The sequence below is a fragment of the Pinus tabuliformis genome, chromosome 4_2, assembly GCF_031772625.1.
Source record: "Pinus tabuliformis cultivar Carrire ecotype Pingquan chromosome 4_2, CPIR1, whole genome shotgun sequence".
NCBI lineage: Eukaryota > Viridiplantae > Streptophyta > Pinopsida > Pinales > Pinaceae > Pinus > Pinus tabuliformis.
The window spans coordinates 1,135,332,714-1,135,340,197 of NC_142304.1; positions in this window are offsets into that span (position 1 = coordinate 1,135,332,714).

The window sequence follows — 7,484 nt, forward strand, 5'->3', positions numbered from 1 at the left end:
GCTATACTCAGCGATGCTATTCGTTGATTGCCCAATACATACACCTCTGAAACTTACTAACTCGCCGCTTGGATCAAAAATGGCCCAGGCTGCGGAGGATAGGTTCCGCGAACTACGACTCGCTCTGTCGGCATATCCAACACATGTCTCCATAAGGTTTGACATCTGCAATGGAAAAAGGTGGATCACTTGACCAGAACAAACACTTTAGCGAAAACAAAATACAACAAAAGCATGCAGGTTACTATTTAAGCATAGTAACGCTTGAGGTACAAACCGTTGCGGGGCTGCACCAGTGGAATTCCATCGTAATCCATTAACTCGTAGGCTCCTTTTGCTAACACCCTTTTAACAATATAGGGGCCCATCCATAAGGACTTGAATTTACCTGCTCCCAATTTATCAGATTCTTGGTCATAAAGCAAGACCAAATCACCTTCTGAGAAGACACGTGGTTTGACATTTTTGTCGAACTGAGCCTTGACTCGTTTCTTATGAGCTTCGTTAGCCAAAGCGGCGTCACAGTGGGTTTCATCCAAATGGATTAATTCCAAGAAACGAGCCTCTTCTTTTGAGGTTCCGGGGAGAAGATCGATTGCTAGTTTAAGCGACGAAATTTCGCACTGGATTGGCAAGACTACTTCCAGGCCATACACCAGTTGAAAAGGTGTGAACCCGGTTGCGTTCTTTACCGAGGTCCGGTAAGCCCACAAAGCTGAGTACAGGATTAGGTGCCACCTTCTTTTATGAACCCCAATCATCCTTTGCAACATACGCTTCAGGACCTTGTTGATTGCCTCAACTTGTCCGTTGGCTTGTGGATAATATGGGGTAGAGCTGTCGTGAGATAGCCCTAGCTTGGCAGCTAATTCGACCATCATGTGATTGCGAAAATGTGATCCATGATCTATAACTATAGCCTGTGGTACGCCGAACCTGGCGACTACATGATTGAAAAAGAAAAGGGCAGCTGTTTCACCAGTGTTATCCAATGTAGGCATCGCCTCGGCCCATTTGGTAAAATAGTCAACAACGACTATTATATACCCATGCCCCCCGGTCGAGGTGGGGTTACATTGCATGAAATCGATGCCCCACTTGGCGATGGGCCCAACAACAACTATCGGCTGTAAAGGTGCGGGTGGTCGTTTGGTTTTGCTATCAAAGATTTGACAAGCGTGGCAACTTCTGACTGCGGTTATGCAATCTTTGAACATGGTTGGCCAGAAGTATCCTGCTCGTAAGATTCTTTGTGCTGTTGCATATCCGGACTGATGCCCCCCACACGCGCCTGAATGACAATCATTCAGGGCTTTTTCGGCCTCCTCATGGGTAAGGCACCTCCTCAGAACTGTATCGACACCACGACGGTAAAGTGTATCACCGACGATCATGTAGTCTTTTGCTTGGTATCGTATACGTTTTTGTTCGGAGCGAGAGGTGTTAGGCCTGAACTTTTGGGTTTGGAGATAAACTATGATATCTCCATACCACTCATTGCTTACAGATATCAGAAACAAACTTTTGTCCACGATTGACTCTTCCGATGTTTCATCGTTGGACAACGATGGGAGATCGCATAACAATTCTGCGAAAACTAGAGCTTTCTTTGATTTGGATTTTACAAATTCCAGATCAAACTCTTGAAGGATCGCTATCCATTTTGAATATTTGCCCCCCAGCAACTGTCGTGACAGTATATAAGTCATGGGGTTGCAATCTGACAGGATGGTAGTTTTCCGAAAGAGGACATAATGTCGAAACCTTTGAATCGCTTGAACAGCTGCAAGCGCCAGTTTTTAAACATAACAATATTTACTTTCTGTATCGTTTAAGTTTTTACTTAAATAATAGATATGATGTTCTATTCCGTCGAATTATTGAACTAAGACCATCGCAATGGTCGTATCCGCTACAGCCAGATACAGGTTAAAATCTCTTTGATAGTCCGGGGCGTACATTAATGATGCTTTTACTAGACAATCTTTCAGAGCATCAAAAGAAGCTTGCGCCACCTGGTCCCAGACAAAAGGTACATCCTTTTTCAATAGACGAGTATAACCCTTAGAAAGTTCTGCGTAATTTGGAATGAACCTCCTCAAAAAGTTTTCTTTCCCTTGGAGTTTCTGAATCTGAAGCAAATTTGAAGGTGGAGGCAAATTAATGATTGCCTAAACCTTGCAGGGGTCGAGACGAATCCCATCTTTAGAGACTACAAAGCCAAGTAAACGACCAGAACCGACACAAAACACACATTTGTACGGATTGACTCTTATCTTGTAGTGTCGGCAACGTAGAAATATCGCTCTTAAATGCTACGGATGATCAGTCCGCTTTCGCGAATGAGCTGGAAGATCGTCGAGATAAGGTTGAACAATGTTCTTGATGTCATGGAAGGCATAATTCATCGCCCTCTGAAACGTCGCCCCTGCGTTCTTTAAACCAAAGGGTAATTTTCGATAAGCGAATGTGCCCCACGGACAAATAAATGCAGTCTTTGACTGGTCCTATGGGCGGATATTTATTTGATTATACCCGGAAAATCCATCCATAAATGAAAAGATTTCACATCCGGCACATTCATCAATTATCTGGTCGATGAAGGGTGTAGGGTAGTTGTCCTTTGGACAAGCTTGGTTCACATCCCTATAATAAACACACACTCTAATCGTCCCTTGTTTTTTCATAACAGGGACAATATTCGATACCCAATCGGTTAGAGGAACCGGGTAGATGAATCCAGCATGGAGGAGTTTTTCAACTTCCGCCTTAATGGCAGCGGCTTTCTTCGGGTGCACCTGCCGAAGCCGTTGCCTTACTGGTTTGACATCAGGATACATTTTAATTTCATGTTCAATGATACTCAAGTCAATGCCTGGCATTTCATCATATGACCAAGCGAAGACATCTCTAAATTCGCGAAAAAGAGCGTTATATATTTCCAGTTCTGAAGGGGAACAACCTTTGCCGACATAAATATTCTCTACAACATCTATTTTGGTCGAGATATTTATGGCTATAGTCTCTTCAATATTGGATAGGTTTTGCTCGGAATCCACCGTGTTTACAGTATTTGTTAGGAATTCAAAAACTGAAGGGTGATAAAGGTCAATTTGAGTATCTTCTTCATATTCTGGAAGAAGGGAACGATGGTGGTGATCATTCCATGGTGTCCCCTCAATCATCATTGATTGTAAGATTCCTTCGTCAGTCCCATGTACTTTCGACCAAGGATCTAATGGGGTTCCATATTCTCTAGACCTATCTACCCAAACGCTTGACGAGCGTTGATTTGGGCTCGCCTCCCATGCTTGAAACATTGATTGCTACAATATTTCTAAAGGGCTTGGGGGCAAAACCATTGAATGATCCATGTTGACCTTCGTGGAAGATATCATGTTGCAGGTTGCTACAAACGGTACATTTCCTGTATAAATAGGAGGTGGTAGCGCGAAAGTTCCCATCAATGTGGGGTCTTTCAATAATCCTACTCCGATATCTTGAATTGAATGGTTGCTCTCATGGATCATGGGAATGCTTCCTGTAACTTGTGAACCATTAGGGAGGAAATTCTGTTGGTCGACGATCGTAATCCCTCCTTCAAACGGGAATGCGATCTTCCTAAAATAAGTCGACACGATAGCTGCCATGGCATAAATCCATGGTCTACCCAGTAGGATGTTATAGTCAAGATTCCCATCAATGACTTCTACATCAATTTCTACTGTTTTTCCTCCTAGTTCAACTTTTAAGTTATTAAGGATACCGTATGGGGTATAAGTCCTTCCGTCGAAAGCTTTTAATGTCGTCGAAGATCGCGACAAGGTTGGAGATCCTAAAGTTTTCCAGCAACTCATTGACATAATACATGTCGAGGCTCCCTCATCAATTATCGTTCTGTGAACAGTTTTGTTGAGTGCTTTCACTTGAATAAGGAAAGCTAGCTGAGCTGGTAACTGAGGATCATATCCCTTGTGATCAAAGGATACAAGATTGGAATCCTTAGGATCAACCCCACCAATTGCCGATAACAATGCTTGCCTTTGGGTTGGACAATTTTGTAGCACTTCAAGAGTCGACATAGCGGATCGCGATTGGGCCAAATCTTCCACTATATTATAATGCTGCGCCGCTCTGGCGCGAGGATTAAATGTCGACTTGTGTACTACTCCCTTCGGCGGTTTTATCGTTAATTCAGGGATGGTGGGCGTTACAACTTCTGTCGAAGTTGTTGTCGAACTACTTGGTTGATATTTACCTTTTTCGTTCGACACCTGAGGATTCCCATAATCTTTGTTCCTTGTCGAAATCACAGCATCATTCTGCTGTTTCGAAACCGACAACATAAGGACATGCGACGGGGAAGCATTTCCACTGTCAACCAGATTTTGACCTGGGTTGGGAAACGAATCAGTCAACACAGCTGAGGTTTGGGAACTTTTAAAGAACCTCTTTAACTCAGCTTTGAATGGGCAATTCTTTGTGTTATGATCCTTATCATCACATATTAGACATGGATAATTTTGTTTCCCTTTGCCAGGAGGGTTTGAAGAATTGTTTCCAGGGGATGACTCACCCTGTTTCTTCTTCTTCCCTTTGTTTTGTTTCTTCTTGCTTCCTGGTTGATTGGTTTCTTTGCCTTTATCTTCTGATATGGCATTTACTTCCGAAGCATGAATTTCTTCTTTTGCATTTTGATCCGAATTCTTACGGGCTTTCTTTGACGAAGCCTTTATCGATTTCACGTTTGCCGTGCCAATCACGCCATCACCGGCATGAGAGTCACTATTTGATTTAGGAGGGGGAGGAATTGAAAACTCTGGTCTAGGGGCGTCAGGTATTTTGTCATAGAGTGTGCCGGACTGAGTATAAACTAAGTCCAAATATTGTGCACAAGCAATCACTTGCTCCTCTGTTACGACTCCCCCCTTGGCCACATCTTCCGTAATAGCCGGAAGTAACGACTTTATAAACCATTCAGCTAATAGTTGATCGGGAACATATGTTTTCACCATCCTACGACGACGACGCCACTCATGTATATGATCAGATATATGGGTAGCAGTTGTCTGTTTGAAGTTGGTTAATATTTTTGTTCCTATTTCATACCTTATCGGTAATTGAAAATGGGTTAAGAAAGTCGTGGCTAGGGAACTAAAGTTGTCGGAAGAGGCTCTTGGCAATTCAATATACCATTTAGCCGCCGGACCTGTCAATGTCCTCTGAAAAAGGCGAAGCTTTATCGAATCGTCATTAAGGGTGTTTGACGAACACCACAGATGAAAGGTCATCATGTGATTCAATGGGTCTTCACCTGGATTTCCATTGAATTTAGGAATGTCAGATGGAAGTTTATGAGGAATCGCTGGCCACCAAGGGGCATAAGCAATCGGATCGTTGGTTAAACGGTGTAAATCGGGTAACTCTAAAGTTGCCACGAATGGTAACTATTGATTCAGGTTAGGCGAAGCGTAACCAGGGTACGATGGAATCGCTTGAGCAGTGGGTCTTTGCATACCAGCATAATGTAATTGATGCTGGTATGACTGATACGGTTGGTGGACTTGACCACTGTAAAGTGGTTGGTTTTGACCGTTTTGGATATACGGTTGTCCACTATTTGCAAAGATCTGCTGCTCAGAACCTTGGTACGCTTGCTGGAATTGCGGTTGTTGGTATTGTACAAGCCATGGTTGTGATGCCATGTTCTGTTGTGCCATGCTAACCCTTGGACCAAGGTGTGGGGTAATTGTACCCATTTGTACTTGTGTCATCCCACCAATTGGCGATTGTGGTTGTGACCCATGGTCAAGCGACTGTTGCATTACAACCTGAGAAATCTGAGGTTGACATGTAACAGGCATCGCTTGAACTTGCGACACGGTTACAATAGCCGGTATGGTTGGGATGTTCATCACAGGTACACACTGTTGCATAGAATATACAATCCTTGGTTGTTGAGGTAGCATAGGTACCCAACTACTTGATGCAATTCCAGTATAACCTGAATACTGTTGAGAACTGCCATATGGATATCCTCCCGGAGGAGGTAATGAAAGGGCATACTGCCCTCCATATGGTAGCAATCCGGAACTCAGAGGGATTGTTAGTCCTTGAGGACTAGATGGCCCAAATTGACCTCCATGAGGATCAATCTGTCGAGTTTCAACATAAGAATTACCGGGTATTACTCCGGATGAACAAATTGGAACAGACCATACTGTCGAAATAGTCCCTTGGTGGACTCCTTCTAGCTGTTGAGAGCTAGTTGGGATAGCTGGTATGCCGGCAAACATCGTTGGAGTGACGGCAGGGGCTTCTGCTGTTGCTGTGTCATTTGACACAGTGCTAGACGATGACGGTTGTTCAGACATTTTAAGTCTATCCAAAAGATTGCCTAGCGATTCTACAGGGACTTCCACTTGTGGTGGATTAACTTCTGATGAAGGAAATAGAGTGACCCCGACTCCAAAATGAGTTGGAGTACTTGCTTGCGGATCCTCTACAATTTCCTCTATCGCAATCAAACCTGGTGGAAGAGGAAGACCGTCAGGTCCGTAAAATATTTTTGGTGCCGAAGAAGTGGTTGTTTTGACAGCGACAGTTGTTTGAGGAACAAAACTCTCTGGACCGGTTACAGATGGAACTGGTTCAGTTACACAAGTATTTGCCCCCAGACTAGGATCAGTATTACTGTCCTTCTGTGGTTGTTGAACTTCTTCTATAGAGGCAGGGTTTCCAAAAATGTTAGGAGTAACCGGAACCTCGGATGCAGTTGGAACACTTGTTCTAACTTTCAAAGGAGATTTTGAACCGGTTAAACGAGTTCGCTTTGCCCGTACTGTTTTCGATTCCGGGGACAAAGACGGTTGACTCATAAGCCTCCGTGAACGACGGGGTTTCAATTGACTTTCTTCCACGATTGCGGATTACTCGATCAACTAAAATATTAAAAGGGGAAATTTGTGTTTCCGAATTGAATGAATTTTATTAGACGCTTTTAGACACAACTTGCTTTTTCACTTTTTAAGAGTCGAGAAAAAGCTAAAGATGACTCTAGTCTCCTTCGATGTATTAACGAGCCCGAAGTGACAAATGCTCGGTTGGACTTTTTCAGTTATAGAGTTTGAAAAAGGCCAAAAGAAACTGCTCTGGAGATCTAGGCAGAGGGTGTGCCTAACCTTTCGCAAAACCACAGAATACGTTTTACGGTACGGGTGGTCGATCTTCGTGAATGCTGTGTTCACTGCATTGCGATCAGTAGGGCGGCCGACACGGTTTCCTATTGGATAAAGGATTTATTCCTATAGGGGTCTCCCAATATATACGCGACGGTACGTGGGAGCACAAGTCCGTAATAGTGCCACCGACTCTCAGGAGGAATCACCCACCTTCGTCGAGATCGACAGTCACTACGTTTAACGACGCCGGAACACGTCTCTAGCTTAGACCTCTAGATGTTTGCATTATGTTTCAAAGCGTTG